The sequence below is a fragment of the Ornithodoros turicata genome, chromosome 1, assembly GCF_037126465.1.
Source record: "Ornithodoros turicata isolate Travis chromosome 1, ASM3712646v1, whole genome shotgun sequence".
Taxonomy (NCBI): domain Eukaryota; kingdom Metazoa; phylum Arthropoda; class Arachnida; order Ixodida; family Argasidae; genus Ornithodoros; species Ornithodoros turicata.
The window spans coordinates 144,718,092-144,740,434 of record NC_088201.1 but is presented as its reverse complement, the minus strand read 5'-3'; the positions used below and the strand labels follow the sequence as shown (position 1 = coordinate 144,740,434).

The 22,343-nt window shown below is 44.8% G+C and overlaps 1 long non-coding RNA gene across 1 annotated transcript in view; it reads right to left on the bottom strand.

Moving 5' to 3' along the window:
• Nucleotides 1–2,851: 2,851 nt before the first annotated feature.
• The window catches only part of LOC135370463 (uncharacterized), a 188,235-nt gene continuing 168,743 nt past the window's right edge, over nt 2,852–22,343 (bottom strand). The window contains exons 4-5 of the long non-coding RNA XR_010415345.1: nt 3,530–3,635; nt 2,852–3,013 (exon numbers count right to left, since the gene is read on the bottom strand). This is a non-coding gene — a long non-coding RNA (uncharacterized LOC135370463). The remainder of the gene's footprint in view (nt 3,014–3,529; nt 3,636–22,343) is intronic.

Below are 22,343 nucleotides of genomic sequence, written 5' to 3'. Positions count from 1 at the left end.
TTCTCTGTATTGGTAGTTTTTTTCTTTGTTCTTTTTGATGAGCGTTTTCAGGGTGATATAGCCACGGTCCTCAGGCTCCATTGCATCTGCGGTGATGGATGCCTGGGGTACGCTGTGACGTGAGTGTCTCGAAGGTCTCAGTGACGACCACTTACTTGAAGTTTATTTTTTATTCACATACCCTAAATGCCTAAGAATTCATTACATATGGAGGGATGGACAGATGCACATAAAAGATATCACAACAAATATAATTGCCCGCAGGCCTTGGCGAAATGAACAAGCATATTTAATGGTACAACATTAGTTGATAAGGAGTTATAATATCCCTCACCTGCATTGGGGAGTTCTACAAATAATCAGACGTGCCAAAAGTTGTCTGTAGCTTAAAACAATGATCAACATGACTTGAGGAATGACATGATGGGGTGATGTTTGCCGGTAGAATGAACGTAATTTGAACCACATTGAAATATTTTATGCATGTGCACGAACTTTTACTACGAACTACGAAGTTACGACCTTTTCTGCGAACTTCTAGACGTGGAATTTCTGTATATTTTCTTTATTACAGCGACGGCTGTATGACGGCAGTTGTTTGTCAAGGATGGACTCTTAAAAATGAACTTCACCACATAGCATGCTCCTAGCCAACCATCATCCCGAATGACAACGTTCTCGCCCCCGATTTGTTGAAAACGAGAGGCGGAGCCTATTTTGTGCCGTACATAATGGGCACAAAATAGGCTCCGCCTCTCGTTTTCAACAAATAGGGGGCGAGAACGTTGTCATTCGGGATGATGGTTGGCTAGGAGCGTGCTATGTGGTGAAGTTCGTTTTTAAGAGTGTGGCATAGGTCCTGACATCTGACACGGCGTGCCATTCGCTGGCGCAGCAGCAAATCGGAGAGCACATGAAAATACGCCAGGAGCCACGCTGCGTCGTTGACAAAAGTTGCGTCTGTGCTAAAAAACGGCACCCGTGCGGGGTAGTACAAGCGCTGTTCGTGTATAATACGTTATGTGACGATTACCAAGGGTGTGTACGGCGTCTTCAGATAGGCAGTAGAGGACTCGGCACGCCGCTGTAGAACGAAAGCGGTGTAGCACACAGGGACAAACAACCCCAGGCAGCACATGATGGGATAATAGACGTCTAAATGACGTCTAAAAATAGAGCAAATGGAGCAAATAGAGCAAAAGAAGGAAACCCGGACTCGGGAGGGCGAAATGAAGTTTTAGTGAAGAAATGCTGAAGTGGTGACAACAAGAATGCACATGATGGGATAATAGATGGGATAATAGGCTCCGTGTCACATACCACGAATCGTGACGAAGCGTCATCTCAAACATATGAAGTCTGTATGTGGTCATGTTAATGCATTAGCAAAGTGTAATACCAGCTCATCAGACGGCTCATCAGGCATCTTGTGTTTTGAACGACGAGCGTTGGATTAGCCAGTCGGCTGTCGACAGCCACATTATCTTCGTTCCGATGTGTGATTGTTGTTACTGCAGCGCTTCCTCCAATGACTATGGATGTCTATGGAATGTCTAAGCCTAGACCAAATGTCAATTACCGTCAAAAAGACGTGAAATAACACGACTAACGTTGCGCCACCTAGCCATCTAGCCTTAGTCTTCCAATGTCTATGCACCTAGCCGAGATTTAGACATGTTTCTGACCAAATATCTAGAACCTGGTCAGACACCTAACGATGTATTATACGTAAAGTCTGCGACTAGACCAATTTTATCCCTCCATTCAGGGAACTGGTCTAGGATTATATCTTTCTTGTACCTTACTTTAGTCACTCTTAGGCGTACTTTAGACCATGACTAGTCATGCTACCGTCCTCGCATGCATTCATGCAAAATGTGATGGGTTTGAAATCCTTACACGCATAATTCAGGTAGCAAACGTGAATCTCAGCATCAACATGTATTGACAGTAAACCATCCACCAAGTCTACAGTATAAAGGGATTGACTTCGCTGCTCATCTTGTGTTTTGAACGACGAACGTTGGATTAGCCAGTCGGCTGTCGACACCCACATTATCTTCCTTCCGATGTGTGATTGTTGTTACTGCAGCGCTTCCTCCAATGACTCACTGTGGCCAGAAAATAGAACAAAACATGCCACAAAGCCTTATGTAACCTTATAGTTCTAGCTAGTTCGTTTGTTGGCTACACACACTATTTCACGGGATGCCTACCTGGCCATATAAGAGCAAAAACGGTGTCAATACTGATCTGACAGACTCAAAAAGAAAAGATGCAGCAGAAAAAAAAAATCACATGACGGTTACAGCCGCGTAGCTCGAATTGCGGCGACAGCTGAAAATCGCAAGGTGTGTATGTGACTACCTGATGTGGACGCCGCAAGGATCTCGGGGAAACGAGACACTATCTCGCTGTGAAAGAGAGCTGTATATGGGGTATGTTAGTCGAGGGGTACACTGTAAAAAAATTCACCGTAAGAAAAACGGGCAAATACCTGGCAGCAATGCTGCCAATTTTTGCCGGTTACAAAAATACGTATTTACTTTCAATATAGAGGTAATTTACCAAAGTCAACCTTGGTCTTCCAAATGTCAATTGACTGTCAATAGAAATGTGATTGACTTTTCACTCACTTCCTATTGATAATTGGCCAGTGTTTTTTAATTGCATGTCAATTGACTTTTATCAATTGACTTTGGGCACTCATCTTATTGACTCTTCCGTGCTCCTGTTGAAATGTTTGGCCAGTGCTTTTTAATTGCATTTCTATTGACTTTTTTTGAACTGAACGCACCTTCAGGTATTATGCTCACTCGAGGGTGCTGAATGAAGCACATCAAAAGCAAAATCTGGTTGTACACATTTTTATTTGGCAGCCCAGTTAAACTAGATTTCATAATGAGCTTGTTGTTGAATTCATGACGTGACCCATACGCTGGAGAACCCTTGGGTGTCGCTGACTTTGCACCTGCGCTTTCAGCTGGCACAGCGAACATTGCACAGATATACCCTGAAACAAACATAACAGACATCACTATATGCAATTCATACCAAGAAGAAGTTAGGCAAAGAAAAACAAACAAAACCAATTTTGCGAGTGGTCAGGGTCGAAAAATTGTGGGTGTGAAGTAGAGACGTGATGTCTACTGCTGCTGGTTTTATATGTTGCCCATCTGAGTGCTGAACTGAACTATGAACTATAACCAACTTCCCCGTTTTATCCCACTGGTGATCTGTAGCACTGCTGCATTTTTAATACGTTTGACCGAAAAGCAACAGTAGAAAATGAGGGATTTGTGGCTCATAATTTCTATGCTTCCACCACTTTTTCGATGGACGTTTGCTTCGATTGAGCCAGCCGGGTGACAAATTGAACTTTATCTACATACAGTTTCTGCACAACAGAGTGGAAATTAATTCCCACAGCACCCTCACGGGAAAACCACCTCTTATCCTAATAAATGGGGCGGCACCTATCTCCGCTCACATGATATGGTATAAAATTGGAGAACACCACATGCATTACCTTGTCTACCTGTGCCACTGCAGGACAACTCTGCATGGAGCTGCAGCACATGCAATCTTGTTCACAACACATAATCTTCTCAGCCGCAGCACCACCCATGTAGCATCTGTAACATTAACAGGAAGATGAAAAGGTATAAGACGCGAAAGACACATTTTTGTCAGCCAATCAGTCAGTCATTTGTCAGTCAAAATAACTGAAGTGAACTCAAAAACAAGTGCAAGCAAGCACATGGTAAAGCAGCCCACACTTACAAAACTGTGACCTGTTGATATCTTTGCAGTCAACGTAGAGCACACACATAAAGTAAAGAAAAACAAAAGAAATCGCACGTAACATATAAAACAGTAAAGTTAGTTCATGAATGAAAAGAAGCTGTCACTGCGCAACAGTGGAGTCAATCGGTTAAAAGAACATGTCACAACACTTGACGGTGTCATGGTATATACCCCATAGATAAGACACATACCGCACATTACAAGCCTCCGTAAGCTGTGCGTGGAGTTGCTGAGTTGTTGAACAGCAATCACGCAACAAACAGCGAGAGGAAAAGTATAGCGTACAACGACATCTACGCAACAATTACTTCAGCTGCTACGAAAGAACAAAGTACGCTTAAGAAAGCAACTTAGGAATTACTTACGATCTTTACGGGGTCGACCTCGATCCATGTGCATTGGCACTGTTCCTCTTCTTCGTCACTTGCTTTTCAGTTCTCACGTGTTAATCGCGTACGCGGCCTCATGTACGCACGACAAAACCACGCAAACGGAACGTCGTCGATATGTCGACCTTGACGAAAACCACGATAAACACACCAAACCAAAGATGGACGACGTAACATGACCAAACAAGACCACCTTCCCGCCGCCCACTGATCTCGATTGTAAAAGGCTGGATCGCGGATAGGGAGCGCGATCGTGCGGCAACCGGCCGCCATCTTACACTACCCAAAACAGTCGCCGCAGCGATCATGGCAACTTCTTGCAATTACGGTCGTACCAACCGTACCGGCAATGATACCGGGCCGAAATTTCTACAGGTGAGTCATTCTTTATCAAGGTATAAATAGGCGTCCATTCTGTACAGTTATTTGACAATTATGAAGTGTTTTTTTGTCCAAAACCAGCACTGGGTGCAAGTTGTTTGATCGCTCTTCCGAGGTTCAATCGAACCCACTTGCATTTTACCCGCCGGCAAATACAGTTTGAGTGCATAACATGCTGGAGATAACATGTTACACAACACTGATAGTGGTGTCATCAATATGTGCGAGCACCCGAGCGCTTTTCTGCATGCATTGCTAGCACGGTACCAAGTGTTCTCTACGGAAGCAAGTGCACAGTCATTTCTTTGAACCACCTTCGCGTATAAGTTCAGTATTACGTCATAATAAGACCAAGATAGTCACCCTTTTTCTTGTATTGGTATTATTTTTTGCCTTGGTTTGATTTGTGACAAAGAATCCTACGTAACGGTGGTGTGGTGTGACTTGGATACCGCCTTTGTGTCTGAGCTATGTTGTCAGCTTGTTGCGATAATAATAATTTGTATCTTGTCGTGTTATTTGCAGCAGTGTGGTCCCTCAATACAGGTTTCCTCACGGGGGCTACCCGGAGGATCGTCTGTGTCATCGAGCATCACCTGTGTCATCGTCTGATGCGATCGAGCTTACAGATAAGTATCATGTTCCTCATTCACGGGTTCCTACTGTACGAGGAGGAACCACCCCAGTGCACGCACTGCGGTGATCCTCTCTCAATTTTGTACATTCTCTTTACATGTTCACATCATGGAACACATCACTTCAAAGAGCTTTATATACACCTTAGACCCCTTCACCCAGCATTGTGTCTTAGCGATGAAGCTATAATTTCTTTTACAACAGCGTTTAAACGTTGAAATTTTTAAAAGATATCAAGATTGTAAACCCTGTTTTAAACTGATGTTTTAAACATTTATGCGATGCTTTTACTAAACAACATATGTATTTTTAACTAATTGCAACCTAACAAATGTTCTCTCCTTCACAGCTGCCTCGACATACGCAAGAAATGGGTGCAAAACCTGAGCAGTGCAAAACCTGAGCAGTGCCCACAAACTTCGATCACCGCAGCACCTCCAAAAAGTAAAAGCATATGTGTCACATGAGATTTTTAAAGGTATTCATAGCAGTGATGGCCAGTAGTTAACTACATGTAGTTAAACTACCTGATTGTAGTTAAAAGTAGTTATCAACTACTTGCAGAAATGTAGTGTGCAACTACTAGTTAAACTACTATTTCGAGTAGTTGGCTACAGTAGTTAGGTTACTGCAGGCGCCAACTACTTCCGATTTTGCCGCAAGCTTTACGGCATGGCTGTGCTTCCGATTTTTACCTTGAGCTACTTGTTTGATGAGAACGGAGGTGCAGAGCAATTGTGCCGTGCATGTGTACTAAATTTTCACTTTTATCACTGCTTGTGATTCATATTTAGGGGTCTTAGAACGTTATAGAATGGGATTGGTGTTGATGGACAACATTAAGTAGTTATAGATGTATAGTTAAACTACACTGCAGTAGTTAAAGAAGTAGTTTTAACTACCCTGCCTGAAAAGTAGTTGAACTACTAGTTAAACTACTCCACTGCAAAGTAGTTAGTAGTTATAGTAGAAGTACTTAGTGGCCATCACTGATTCATAGTATATAATACCTTGTATTAACTGTTGTAGATCTAACCCACCTCTACAGTGTACACCCTCAGGAATTAAAACTCGTTGCGGAACTGTGGTCATTGTTTCAGTTACTGGGCATGCACATATATGCTATAAGAAGAAAATTATTTCTTGAGAATGCACTACTGTTGATCAAACTCATGCAGCTGTAGGTTTACCTTCGGGCTCTTGGAACTCTCTGTTGTTGCCTTAGCTGCAGGAGGAGTGTCCTCCAGCATGTAAACTACTTGCAAAAATATTGACGTATTTAAGGTTATGACACAGATTGAAGGGTTTCAATTCAGGAAATTTGCAGTGGCAGGGCCTGCCAGAGTGAAACCTACTGAATATTTATGGTGTCGAAGGGGCGGTTCCTTCAGGACAGGAATATCTTGGATGGGAGCAAAAAGCTTGAAATTAACAAAGTGTTGTTTGCATTACGCAATTTGTAATACACTGAACACATAGGCAGCAAAACAAAAATTTAAAATTCAGCATGTATGAAAATTGGGTGCAACAAATTTACATAGTGTACCTGTACGTTGTCATTTCTGTGATATATATTGTCATTGCAGGGAGGTCACAAAACAATAAATGTATTGTTTTGTCACTTCCCTGCGCATTCATTGTATCTTGAAATGCGTATATGCCAGAATAAATGTTGAACTTGAAAAATGTATATTTTCTTTATTCATAGAGTATAACATCACTTATCTTTACAAAAGCATATCGTGTTAATCTTTGTCACTCAGAATGCACAACCAAGAAAGCCATCTTCCACTAAACATCACGTTTGACAAGATTCAGTTGGTATCATTTCATACACAGGGAACACCAGGGCTCCAGTTTCAAGCTCCAAATCGTCATGTTGCAGTTGGGAAACCGTACATGTGTAGTGCAAGAGAGCCCTCGCACATGAAAATGTAAGATGGGAGTCACTGTTAATGCAAAGTGACTCCTATGAGAGAGACTGACGCTGAAGAAAAGTGTGCAAACTGCGGAAAGTGCCATAGAGGGTTTTCAGAAATCGTGCCTGGTTTCACAGCAGTGCTACCACATTCCCTTTAGGTGACGATGATAATGATTGGAGTTTCAGATGTGCAGCTGCATTTTTTGCAACGTGCTCCACATAACTAGCATGACAAAGTCAGCAGTGGATGGCAGGCCCCCATCCTTACGCAGCTTTGTTCACGCTGCAGTTCTATTCAGCAAAAGCATGTGAGTACGCGAGAAGGACATTCAATTTCACCTGCAAATAATCAGAAAAAATGAAGGAAGAAAAAAAAGAAGTGCTGTACTTCAAAAGGATATAAGTTTTGCGTCTCAAGGAGGTGTTACCACTTACTAAATAACTTTATTAAGTTTACATCAACACCTAGATTAACTGGCCTAAGCGTAATCTAATTGCGTGCAGTAATTGTTTGGGATGCTTCGGTGTTTTCATATTTGCGAGGCATTACATCGAAGACACCACTGTCGTTCACTAAAAGACCCTTTCTTGCTTGATATCAATCAAATTAAACGCATACGCCTGTTTGAAACAACGGCTGTGATTCTACGGGGCGATTTCTTTCTACCATGCGGGTATCCCTTGTCCAGAACGCAGCACGGGATATTATATACATGGTTGTTGTTAACCTCACATCGTTTCTTATTGAAATATTGGCTGGGAAACGTGCTGTAGTACAATTCCCAGCGCTGCACTGCAGTGACGGTCTAGTTTCGGAATGCAAAACATAACGTTATTAAGAATCGAAATGCAGGGCACCTGCGAAACACTGTTAGGATACATCAGTATACTGGCACCTTACAAAATCGCGTGACGACAAACAATGATCAACGCCTGCAGCGCAATAAATACTCACAATCTCTGTTGCCTCCCATTGTTTCCAATGGGCACACGCAGCGTTTTAGGGCCCACCAACATGGCGGCCCGAATGCGTGCCTCTCTCCCACGAGCCCCTCTCCCATACGCGATCCAGCCTTTATACATAGAGATCAGTGCCGCCGCCCGACCGGCTCGCTTTGGGCAACAGTGTTGCCAGACTTCATTTGCTATACGATGCGAGTTGTTGAAAAAAAGAAAAATACATACATTGCTATTTTGACTGTCGCTTCACAATATGGTATAATTACATGTGCGATATAATTACATGTACAAGGGGACCGTAAGCTGTCAAAGGAAAATAGTTCTTAATTTTAATCTCGTTTTCCTCGCTTTGAAACCTTCGAATGTTCAAAAACTTAACTGGTTTCGGTTTCGTTGTCGCCATGTGCACACTTCATGATTCATTCAGACATATGGTGTCGCATGAAGCATATATGTCTGGCAGAATACATAAGGCGAAAATTTCTTTAATTCAGTGTGTTGTTAGTGTGCCAAATTATTGCTCACATGTTTGCGTTTCATTGGCTCCCGTACGCGTCGCAGTCGTGCGTTGTCATTCTAGGTTAGGCTGTTGGTACTCGCTAATAACATAAACCGCACAAGCAGTGGTTCTCTAATCTAAACCAAACGGTTTTTGTTCTTCACTTCAAATGCCACGAAGGACGAATGGTCGCATTAAATGGAATTCCCGATGTACAATGCTACAGCGCTCTCAAAATTGTGCTGATAAATGCGACACGTGCTCGACTCCTGGAGCTCACCAGCGAATTCAATCGGCAATGTTTTTTCGTCCGGAAGTGGCTATAGCTCTCCCAGTTGTCGGGAGCACGTGGACCTGATAACTGAAACAAAATCCATCCTGTTTATGTGTGCAATGCATTGCACATGTTTAATTCTTTGATGCATGCGAACGAATAAAATCATATGACTATTGTATTGGTACACCACTAAGCAGGTAGACACAAAAATACGAAAGAATCTGTTTCAAATGAAATAGGATCACTTAATTAAAAATGATATATTTAGGAACACCTCAATTGACTGCGTATTGCCCTTTGTCAATAGAAATTCTGTCAAAATATAGCAAGTAACATGTCAATTGACTTTAAGTCGCCAGTGTCAATAGGAGCTCTGTCAAAATATTATCAATAACATGTCAATTGACTTTAAGCGGCCAATGTCATTTAGAAGTCAACGAAGGTAGAAAGTCAATACGGTCAATATGAAATCAATTAATTGTCAATTAGAAGTCAATTTTCATTTTTGTAAGGGCTCCTATGGGCAAAATGGAATACGGGCCACCGATCGGTGGCCCGTATTCCATTTTGCCCGTTTTTTCGTAACGGTGTTTGACAGTTTTTTTAAACTGTCATCTACCGTGATATTTTACGGCAAGATACCGTTCATAATTAACGTTTACTGCAGGTTACCAGCTGTAGTAAAAATGGTGCAATACACATACCACGAATCGTGACGAAGCGTCATCTCAAACATATGAAGTCTGTATGTGGTCATGTTAATGCATGCTACAAGCGAGCAGCATTAGCAAAGTGTAATACCAGAGACATGGCGACGTGTCTCTGTGCAATGTAAGTAATGAAGCAGACGGACTTACTGTTTTAAATATTTATTGAGTGCAATGAACATTATGTACGTTTTCTGGAAGCTTCAAAAACTCAGAATGAGAGTGGCCGTGTACCCTTTATTTGCCCCGTCACTCATGAAACAGATGAAAAATACTCGAAGAGAAGCAGCATGTATGCGTCATGACCCCTCGGACGGGACAAAAGGAGTACGTACCTTCAAAAACTCAAAATCAGAGTTGCCGTGTACCCTTTATTTGCCACGTCACTCATGAAACAGATGAAAAATACTGGAAGAGAAGCAGCATGTATGCGTCATGACACCTCGGACAGGACAAGAGAAGCACGTACCTTCAAAAACTCAGCGTGATAGTGGCCGTGTGCCCTTTATTTGCCCCGTCACTCATTAAACAGATGGAAAATACTGGAAGAGAAGCAGCATGTATGCGTCGTGACCCCTCGGACGGGACAACAGACGCACGTACCTTCAAAAACTCAAAATGAGAGTGGGCGTGTGCCCTTTATTTGCCCCCTCACTCATGAAACAGATGAAAAATACTGGAAGAGAAGCAGCATGTATGCGTCATGACCCCTCGAATGGGACAGCAGAAGCACGTACCTTCAAAAACTCAGCGTGATAGTGGCCATGTGCCCTTTATTTGCCCCGTCACTCATGAAACAGATGAAAAATACTGGAAGAGAAGCAGCATGTATGCGTCGTGACCCCTGGGACAGGACAATAGAAGCACGTACCTTCAAAAACTCAGCATGAGAGTGGCCGTGTGCCGTTTATTTATCCCGTCACTCATGAAACAGATGAAAAATACTGGAAGAGAAGCAGCATGTATGCGTCGTGACCCCTCGGACAGGACAACAGAAGCACGTACCTTCAAAAACTCAGCATGAGAGTGGCCGTGTGCCCTTTATTTGCCCCGTCACTCATTAAACAGATGGAAAATACTGGAAGAGAAGCAGCATGTATGCGTCGTGACCCGTCGGACGGGACAGCAGAAGCACGTACCTTCAAAAACTCAAAATGAGAGTGGCCGTGTGCCCTTTATTTGCCCCGTCACTCATGAAACAGATGAAAAATACTGGAAGAGAAGCAGCATGTATGCGTCATGACCCCTCGGACAGGAAAACAGAAGCACGTACCTTCAAAAACTTAGAATGAGAGTGGCCGTGTACCCTTTATTTGCCCCGTCACTCATGAAACAGATGGAAATACTGCAACAGAAGCAGCATGTATGCGTCATGACCCCTCGGACGGGACAACAGAAGCACGTGCCTTCAAAAACTCAACATGAAAGTGGCCGTGTGCCCTTTATTTGCCCCGTCACTAATGAAACAGATGGAAAATACTGGAAGAGAAGCAGCATGTGTGCGTAGATCCCTCAGACAGGAAAACGACTAGGTAGAAAACAGCGCTGAGACGGGACACGAAGAAGAAACAAGTGCACACACAGAACGACAACAATAAATGACGGAGAAGTGATGATGACTTGGAATGTGTCCCCATGGTAGCCACAGGATCCTACCTCACTTCACAGAGGTTAGTATGAGACAGCAGCGTGAGAGTGGCTATGTGCCCTACGTGTGCCCCGTCACTCATGAAGCAGTTTGAAAAAGAAACACAGGAAGAGGAGAAGCATGTATACCGTACGTGACAGACGTTGCTAGTGTCTGATTGCAAATCAAGTCATGGCTGCCGAAGTCCTGTGACACCTTAAGATGTGGCACCTTAAAGACAGACATGTCACAGTTTCGTACGAGCATGAGCCGTGGCAGCATGGTATCCTCGTCGTCTGATGTGCTTCATTGTAATGCTTAACGTAACTCGCAACAGATCGGGAGACAGATGAGCAGTTCCGACACGAAAACATCGGTAATGCACGAGGTTATCAATCCACCAAATTGAGATGAGAATAAATAATGCACCTCGACATCACTAATGGATCTTGTGCTCACAAAGGAAGTACGAGTACGAAGACGCAAGCAATGTGAAGTCAACAAACGGACAACAGAAACCAATTACAAACGACAGCGGGCACTGCGACAAGGAGTAACAACCGGGCAAAAAAGTTTCCATTATAATTTTCCGCCTGTAGTACACTAATTTCGGGATATTCATTAAGCCCGTAATCAGAAAGAATGGTTTCACCTTCTGGTTCCCGGCGTCTCCTTCATGTCTTCACCGGCGTCTTCTGTTGCGCCCATAGCCCTTGTTGGTTTTGTACTGCAACTGGAAGCAATTCGGCTTCGTTCATGTCCACACTGCGTCGTTTGTCGATCTCTTTCGCAAACTGACTACGTTTAAAGATATCAATAAGCCTTACCGTAAATTATTGTGATTTTGCTCCCACCGGTTTGTCGTAATGCCAACATGACGCCGACGGCGACTTGCAGTATCTTGAACTCGGCGACCGCGCTTCACGGAATCGCCACACGGTGGCGCCCAATCTTCCTTTGTTTTACGTTCATTCAGCCGTATTTGCAATTACTGTGTTATACCATCAAGATAAACTGGCAGACAGCAGTGGAAACGACCATATTTCTTTTTACAGTGTATTTACTTTTATCCTTTACAGAACTGTCATTTAAAAAAACTGAGAGCAGCATGGATGCTGTTTTGTTTTTTCAAATTGAGTTATACTGCGAGGCGGACATTGTCTCGGAAAAAGCGTGCAATTACAAGATGATTAATTACCTATAATTAATTAACCATTTCCTTAATTAGGGATATCATGAAAAGCGAGATAGCAGTTCTCACATACAGTGCTTCGCTTTATAGCGCTGGAAAATAGCGCTCAAAATCTGGCGCTGTTTTTCTGGTTGCCGTTCTCACATGCTACCGAGCACAGAGCGCTATCCTTCTGCAGTCACGGGATATCTCGTTGCGACGTGATGCACCGCTACCACCGTGATCGTTTACTGTCCGCGCCGGATATCCGTAGCATGAACGCGGATGACACTTTCGATGCTGTGATCGCGATACCGAACTATAGCAACCAAACAGCCATGAATTGGCAGATGCAGGGGCACACGAAACTCGTGGCCATTTTCACGTCGTCGTCGTCGTCGCCTTCCCGCCTTGCTGCTTCGAGTGATCGGAAGCAAAACAAACCCCAGCTTCCGTGACGTCACGACTGAAAGCAGCTCACGATTGGTTAACGCAGACTCACCGCTCAAAATAGCGCTAGAAAGTTGACCGGGGCTCTACTTCGACAAGAGTGGTTTTATAGCGGTTCGTAGCAATGCGAGGAGGAAAATTTAGCGCAATTTTCTAGCGCTATGTAGCAAAGCGCTATATGTGGGAACTGGCCTTAAGAGACTATCCTCGTTCCATTCCACGTCTAACAAATCCTGAAACATGCAGTGCTTTAAAATATCCATCCCTGAAACTGCGTCGACCGAGAAGGCCGGGGGCACAACGCCGATTTCACGTCAGACGGCCACGCGCGGTTTGGAGTGATGGAGATGATTGGAGTAGGTACCGATGTGATAAACCGCTTTCTAGCCCAGATAAGCCTACTACAGATAAGGCTAGTTCGCCGCCTCGAGAGCATCGCGTTCCATGCCCGGTGATCAAGCGGTGATTAGAGCTTCGAGCTCGCCTACCGCTGGCGGTACGTGGCGCCAGCCGACGCTACGGTCCTCATCTCGGCCTGGGTCTCGGCCCTCATCACGGCTGACGCAACCTCCCTCGGACCCTACGATCATACGCTCCAGTGCCGGCACAAGCCACGTCTTCTACCACGTCTCCGCATCTTCCCCGCACACGTTGTCAGCTTTGTCACGGACACGCGCTACCACCAGCAGCTCGAATTTTCTCGTCAACGTGCAGGAGTTTATCCACGAGTTGAGAAGCTCCCCAGCACATCTGGGACATTCCATCATCGCCGATCAGGGTTCATCTACGGGAACACAATCTCCTCTGCAGACTCAAGTCACGTATCACACGCGTATACTTGCTGTATAGTTGCAGATACAGCACATCGACTAGCCTAATACCTGATGAAGCGCACACAGGCCACCACACTTTTGGAAGTGTGGACATAATCTAAATCAGCAATCACGTGTAAGGTTTATCGCAGAATGAAATAAACTTATGCTCAAAGTTCCCGTCCGCTAGCCTTGGTCCTGACGTTATGGCTATGAGGAATGCTCGTTCAGTCGTGGATGACGATAGAACAGTTGTGTTCTACACCACAGGTGTCTTCGTCAAAGTTAGGAAGGGCTTATATAGACTCCACGACACAGGCTACGGGGCATTTTGGATCCACTTGGAAACTGCATTCGTGTTGGCTGTACCTGCCACATTTCCTGTTAGCGCTATACAGTGCGTGGACAAGCAGCAGCAGTAATGAGTAGTGCAATTTCCCATCACACGTCCAAAATATGTCATTAAACAAGACTAACGAGAGGGAGTGGCTGATTCATATCATGAGATATGATTATTCTCTGAAAGACAAGGGGCATGATCATGATTGGACCTAAAGATTTTGATGATGATGCCTCACACATGATAGGCAAGCCTTAGCGATGGGCTAGACATGTGTCTTGTCTTCTCATGTGTTGCCTATAGCTCTGGCTTCCCTGTCATGGCGTTCATCCATCAGCTAGCCTGCATCTACGCCATTCTATCTATGCCTCACCCGCGCGGACGCACGCAGATGCCGCATCCATGGGACGTTGCAAATATCCTACCGTCAGTTTAGTAAGGCAGTAGGTGCCCTATTCTCGTCAAAGTAATCGTCCTCGACCACTTTGTGTCTCGTCTGTCATTGGTCGTTACGCGAAGAAGGGGTGAAGAACAGAAACGAATGTCACGCGCTTGATCCTGCAATTTTCGTGATAAAGTAGATAAAGCGTGAAGAGTTCAGGATCGACTATTGGTTGACGGCTCGTGATATTCATCTCTGTTCTTCACTTCATCCTCACGTAACGACCAAAGACAGGCGAGACACAAAGTAATCGAGGTCGGGCACGCGAATATGACCCCAGCTCTCTCCCTGTGCACTGCAGGGAGAGAGCGCAACGGGTGAGCTGCTTTGTAGTAGAATTAAGTTTGCACTAGACAACTCCACGACGTTCCTGCTGCTATCGGATACGGACAGACTTCCGGTGGTCCTGGTCACTCTGCTGTACACGGCAGATCAGGCAAACACCGGCTGCTTCTTCACGACGAGTCATCATTGTTCCCATACAAACGCAAAGCTCGTAGTGTAAAGTTGATGGAGACCCAGTTGACTTGGGAAGTAGTTGATATTCAGGTTAGGTCAAACGACTGTCCAGCGCAGTTAATCGCATCGGTGAGAATATAGGAGCGAAAAGTAGGTAGAGCGACGAGCTTCGACATCAGTTAATTCCTGACAATATTAATGTGCGGAACTGTTTTTATATTCCACAAACATCACCGTTCTCTTTCACGCAATGATACCCGATGTCAGGGGGGCTGAAGTGGGTGGCGGCCCGTGGGACGCATGCGACCCGCCTGACGTTGATATGCGGCCCACGTGGGCCCTCAGCGGAATAAAATAAAATAAATATTGGGCCCAAGCTTCATGAAAGCTCGTGGTATTATCATTGTACACTGTACGTGCAGTTTATCTTACGTTAATTGGTGATAGAAAACTGTTGCCACTCACCTGCAAGATCCGATGACTCTCTAACGAAGAGACGACCGAGCCGGTAGGCACATGACAACACTGAAGATGACAAAAGTAACATAAGGACAGTCAGGGAACGTCGAACCTCTAAGCTTTGATCAAAAAGTTTGACGTTCCCTGTCTGTTTCTGTGTTACTTTCGTCGTCTTCGCTGATGACTCTCTAGACCTGTCCCTGCGTCTCATTTTTACTTGATTGATATTAGGATTTCGAGGATTCAAGGATTTCAAGGATTTTTATTTGCAATTATGTACAAGGCAAAGTACAGGGCGGGACTGTTATGGCGTACCCTGTAAAACAGTCCCTACAAAGGATACATATGCTTCAAGTCAGAAACAATTGAAACTACAAAGTTGAAACAAACGCTAAAAAAATGACTAGTGCATTCCTAGTTCTCCCAAATTCCAAAATATTGGTGTATTCAATTCATTCAGAAACGGGCCGGTTCAGTCGCAGTCGCAGGCTTGGTGATTTCCCGAGTGAATTCGAGCAAATATTCTTATACCCTAGTCAGACGGCAAACCTATACTATTATAAATGAACTTCATCGCATAGCACGCTCCTCGCCAACCATCATCTTGGGTAGTATCGTTATCAGCACCGATGCGTTGAAAACGGGAGGCGTACGCCCTTTTTGTTGCACCGATGCTGTTCATAATTGGCACCAAAAAGGCGTAAGCTTCACGTTTTCAACAAATCAGGGCAGATAACGATATAATTCGACCTATGGTTGTCGAGGAGCGTGCTATGCGGCGAAGTTTATTTTGAAGAATGTAAGTCCATTAGCGGAACGGCCGTTACTTCGCCTGTCGTCCAACCATCATTTCGAATGACATCGTTCTCTGCCCCGATTTGTTGAAAATGGGAAGCGTGCATCTCTTCTTTCTTTCTTTCTTTCTTTTTTTTTTTTTTTTTTGTTGCAGTTATGCAGTTTATAGTTGCCACGAAAAAGAGTACGCCTCCTGCTTTCAACAAATCAGGGCAGCGAACGGTGTCATTCGAAATGATGGACTACAGGCGAAGTAACTGCCGTTCCGCTAACGGACTTTAGGTTTGCCGTCTGACTAGGGTATTGTATTGCAGGTAACTTGATACGAAGCTTTCTAGCTCGCCATCTTCCGCTCTTGTGGACAACTTTCCTGATAAATAAAAAATGGAACTGCCTGTGCTGCTGTGCGACGCACCGATAAGAATAAGTTGGATGGAGTTGGTGCGGCTTTGTTTTATTCTTGCGTTGGACGAAAGTATCTGAAGATATGATGTTGTTGCGGACAATCGTCTCCATTTTCGATTACACTTACGTCTAAAATACTAATCCGTGGCTTTGCTACGCGGGGCAACTGTGTCAACATACATCTGCGAGTAGGCGTTTTCTCTCATAGATCTGAATAAGTCAAAGCTACGCTCACAACTAACAAACGAACACCCCAGCGCAGTGCTTAAGATTGCAATTGCGCAATCACATTCACACGATGTTGACGCAACGGTTAAAAACAAGAGGTGCCAAGTTTCCTCATGACACAACAAACAAAAAGGATTGGTGATTGGGACACCGCTAAGTAATACCTTTCATGCCGTTTGAAGTTCTCTATTGTGTCATCTATTATGAAAAACAGGCTACTCCAAAGCCGTGGTATGCGGCCCGCGTAGTTCTTCCGTGGCTTAATGTGGCCCGCGGACACGAATGAGTGTCATATGTTCTAACAATCTAGCTTGCCTCCACAAACCATCTCCATCTCTTGCCAGGAGAATGTAGCATATTCTGCGGACAACGAGGGCTGCAAACGGGTTTCCAATTTTTCACACCACATGCACTATTCCAACTAAAATAAGCCCGCACAGATTCAATGACCGTGAGAATCAACTGCATGACATCGCAGGAATACGAGAGAGCACGATTCATTTTTCAGTTACGTGGCATATTATTTGCATTACCACCCGAATACCCAAAGAGCGCTAACACAACCATTGGTCCCCTAAAAAACTTGACCATATGGTGTACGTACATTTGGGATGCCACGATCCCTTGCCGAAACATGTGGTATCCAAATTTCCAATTGACCAGTGTTCTATTTTACAGGGCTTAACACTGCAGCACCATGTGGAGGAGCGCATGATTATCTGTTCGTAAGTATTGGCTTCCCAGATTTTTTTTTTTCAGAACAAGTGTCCTCCAGCCGAATGGCCACCCATTTAAACTAGGCGAAACGTAACAGTGCATGCAGAATGAATGCCTAAAAAATTACAGGCTCTCTTGAGAGCCACGAAACTTTTGTTTCGTAGTTCTGAAAAATAAATATTGCGCAGAAAGAAGGATATGCCTGTTACGAAAGCAACTTCTGCCTAATTAGGTAGCATATTTTACAGATTATAAACTCTCAAAAAATTGTTTTGGAGTTGTACCCTTGAAGCGGCAATGGCCTGTGACGTATGTTAGTCCTAAAAGGGGCAGGTCAACGGTAAAGACTGGGCAGTAGAGGGGCTGAAGGTCAATATTCGAATGCCTGGTTTCTGAATGTCGTATAAGGGAAGTAGGTCACAGATGTACGTATGTGGTACGCCAAGATGTAAGATCGTATGGCCTTGTGGCCCTGTAAATGGATGGATGGCAAATGGATTGCCAGAACCCTGCAAGACTATGTGATGTTTGCCACTCGAAACTTGGTCTGCCGTCAAAGCAGTGAAAACGCTCACCGGATTGTAGAAGGGGGAGTTGGTACATGCACGTGGCGAAATAACTGCAGGAAAAAGACAAGGACAACGGTTAATAAGCAATGTAGGCAGGACGACTGCAGACTCGCAACTGAAATTTTCAGGCGAGCACGCTTACATGATAAACACTGTTGGACTACTGGAGTGAGCTCCACAAAACCGGAATGCAATAAAAACAAAGAATTCGCGTGACCTAGAACTCGTACCTTGGAAGGTTTCCTTACATAGTCCCTGCGGCGTGTGTGTCAAAGTGGGCCAAGATTATCTACTTCCAAGTTATTTAGCGCGATAGAAAGTGAACTGATACAGGGTTCCCCATGAGCGAGAATGTTTTGTGCGTCAGTGATTTCACGGACAGATTGTTCTCTGCGCCTAAGAATGATAGTAGTATACTCGAATGTGGGAGAGTACGTGCCGCAATCTGAACAGTGCAGTGCTAAACGCCGAGAGGGGTCCTACCTAAAGAAGACGCATGCTCTTGCAATCTAACGTGAATGCATTTCCCGGACTCATCCCAGTATACTCACAAGAGGGGGGAATCCGATAAAACGCGTGCAAAGTACGGTCAACACAGGGGCACCTGTGCTGAACCTCGCAGGAAACGGGTGCTGTCTTATGGTTGGTCCTGCGCAAAGTTCATGTAGCCTAAGGGAGGCCGAGAATACGACAATGGCTTCTAACCTGGAGCCTACTTTTTCCAAGTAATCAGAAAAGCAATGGATGTAGGGGATGCAGATCGGTCTACGCCGAGCCGGATCCCTAGTCCTGATGGAGAAACTTTTCTTTTGGTTCCTGAAAACGACTTCCGCTCCAACGACAAGAATGGCTAACGGGTATCCCAGTTCCCCCAGTTTGACTAGCTGTGAACATATGCTGTCATTGCGGAAGGGGGGGGGGCGACCTTATGATAGCGGATTTCATGGCAGATTTTGTGACGGCCCCCTTTACAACTCTAGAATGGGCAGAACCAAATGGGAGCAAACCCTTTTTTGCAAGGGCGAATTCCCAGCAGTTATGATCCCGTGTGGCGCACACCTCAATATCTAGGAACAGCAGGCAGTTATCCCCTGAGCGTTCTACTGCGAGCTGCAGGTCTGGGGTGCAGCGCTTAAAGCTACTGTCGCATGCAGCGGCAGGCAAACCGAAAGTTTGGTGTGGGTGTATCACACGGCCGGCAATATTCACGACGGCGAAAATTTCACTTCAGACAACGTCATACTTTGTACGCAATTTGAACAAACATGCAGCGAGGGCAGACGATGCTGAAACGGGAGTCCCTCATCCAAAAAACGGTCAAAACGTCACACAGAATCCCTGTGGAGGAACCAATCGCCGGACAAGGAAGACGATCGCTTCCGCTTTGCACCGAGGTTCACACTGTGTCCATGTTTTGCCGGGAAGAATTGTGGAATCTCCTTCGTGCCGTGGTGCATAAAGTATTATGCAAGATCGACGTACCATTTGCTGACGCTTGGAATAGTTCGTAAATGGAAGCGCAGAGTTAAACGCGTACGGAGACACGAACACACGCCGATTCAGCGGCAAAGAGGAAGTACGTCGCTTGAATAATCTTTTGTGGTTATCTCTGTGTATTTATCTTAGCGCGTCCAGTTATAGCTCAACAGCAACAGGACTAGCACACAGTTTTAACAATTTGTCAGCTAACCTTTTGTAAACTGGTCGCTTCGCTCACGGAGTGTGCCCACATTTGACGGATGAAGACACCGATCATACAGCGCGCATTATGAAGCAAACAGGTATGTGTGCTTTCTTGTTCAACAACAGTCATATATAACAGTACGTTACACAATGCGCATTACTACAGTTGAAGTCTGACTCCTGGCCTGCTGTAAATTCCTGTTGCAGTCACCTAGCGAACGAACACCTAGCAGTATGCGAACGTACCCCAACCGAATTGTAGTTCGCATATCCCCATGTTTTGAAGGGCATACTTAGCTAATGTACACGACGTAAATAACGAGAATTAGTCGAAGCAGGCCACAAACATAGACAACACAAACAAGTAAGATATCAGCAGGAAATGAAAAAAGGAAATCTGGAGGATCCATGTTCGAATTTTAGCGTAAGCACCTTTTTCCGAGGTTATCGTTTGATATTTAGCTCCCTTGGATATAACGTCTCGAATCTCTATTCGCATTACATTTGAGCTGTTGGAAAATTTATGTATTCTGAAATCACAAAGCATCACCTAGGATGTAAGAGATATTTCTAGAGCTACGATCTTGGGCTGGATCAAGCGTAATATCACAGATGCAACTACTTTCACTGCCGCCGTAAAAAAATGAAGCATGCATCAAAGAGAAAGGGTGACAGAGAGGCACAAAACTAAACTAATGAACCCCACAGGTTTTGGCAGGTTCTTCTTGCAGTGCCGTAATCATTTGCAGCACCTCCCCACAGAGTCTGATGTCGCCGTGAATGGCAATAAACAAATGAGGCAAGAGTCCAGTCCCCTTGGAATTTCACAACCTCGATAGTGCCCGTGCTGTGCTGCCACATGTGAATAAATGTGATTCAAATGTTATGGTCGAGACAGACTAGCTGCCTTCAGTTGCTGAGAGGGAAAAGAGTCTGGCTCAAACTTTTTTTTTAATTTCGTGTTAGCACCGCGAAGCAACTGTGGATATGAGCGGCGTACACACGTGGACAGATTGAGAAAGGACAGCAGGAAGTAGTGGGGGACAGGGGGTTAGTATGCGTCCTGGGCCCACTTCAGGAGAACTGTGCCGACATTCGTCTAGAAAGTCTTCGGAAAACCCAGGGAAAACGTCAGACAGCACAGCCGGTGACAGGATTTAAACCCGTGTCACCTCCAAGTCTCAGCGTGGAAAGCGATCATCTTAACCACTATGCCTCTGGCTCGAAGAAGAAATTGCTATTGTTGCATGGCAGACAGTATAATGTTTTGACAATCAAGATAATTAAGTTCCACAGAAAACAAAGCTGTAGAGATGTGACACATCTCTTTCAAATTTACTCAAAGTGGTACGTATTCCTTTGAATAGACCTTTTTCACATATGCGTCGTGTCATAGCAGCTCTCCAGCGAACCACGCTCGGAGCGCCTCAAAACAAATCCACGTGGGTAGCACAAACTACCAAAACCGGTCCTGAGTGGGACCAACGATCTCCCCACTGGTTCCGACTTCTGTCGTTAGGGTGTCTCGATGCCAGCGCCGCTCAGAGCCGTGTATGCCAAAGGGAGTCTGGCCATTAATGGAACATGCCTATACCTGGAGCTCCACCCACTTTTTGAGCTCTCTGGCCAATCACGAGCCAAAATACAGTTCGCTATTAACCCCAGGCTATCCAAGCTATATATTACCTGTATTAACTGGGTGCCGACATTTTCGGGAAACTGGATTGGATTAGATTGAATAGGATATTCCCTGACGACCTAGCAACATAATGGATTTTGCGTCCACTTTTAACGGCGCCATCTGGATGGTGAGGGGCACGCCGGGAAGACGCAGAATAGCAGAAGGCAGAAGCAGCAGAAGTAGCAGAAGCAGAAGTGCTTGCTAGCAGAACTGATTGGCCGGCAGAACCGCTAGTTGGAACAGACTGCCGGTATTATACGTATTTTAACTATGAAACATAACAAGACTGAACCAAGAACGGGCAAAGGTGTGTATATGAATAAAAGTATGTCATAAAATGAAAATTTTTGGCCATTTGTAGCGTTTTTCTCGCTATTTGCCTGTGATCGCTGCCGTTACTAGGCCTAACAAGGACGACGAAACATATTATTTTCAGGTAAACATCGACACTGGAGCGTAATTTAAAGGTGATTTGCAAGATAATTGCAACAGAATGTACACTTACGGAATAAAATTGACGTAATTTGTGAAAAAAAAATTGTCATGAAATCCTCGCTTCGCCGTTCCAAGCTACGCCGCCATTTTCGGGAAAATTTTGGTGTCATGGCGGCCCGCATAGAAAACAGCAGCCAATGAAAAACGCTCAATTTGATTGACAGGTCGAGCCCCTTTTTTAGGCTCCTCCTAATGGCCAGACTCCCTTTGGCATACACGGCACTGGCGCCGCTCTCAGGGTGGAGACACCTTTGACCGAGTCCATGCCGCCGTTTGGTCCGCGCCATATTGGGTCGAGCACGCCGAACAGTTGTGATAACAGGAGTGCGGATTTTAAGTGAACGAAACATTTCGCTGGCGGCTTGTGCGACGTGTGTGGTCTGAGCACAATATCATGCGCTGCTGTGCTCCGCTGTGCACTGGTTCGAACGCT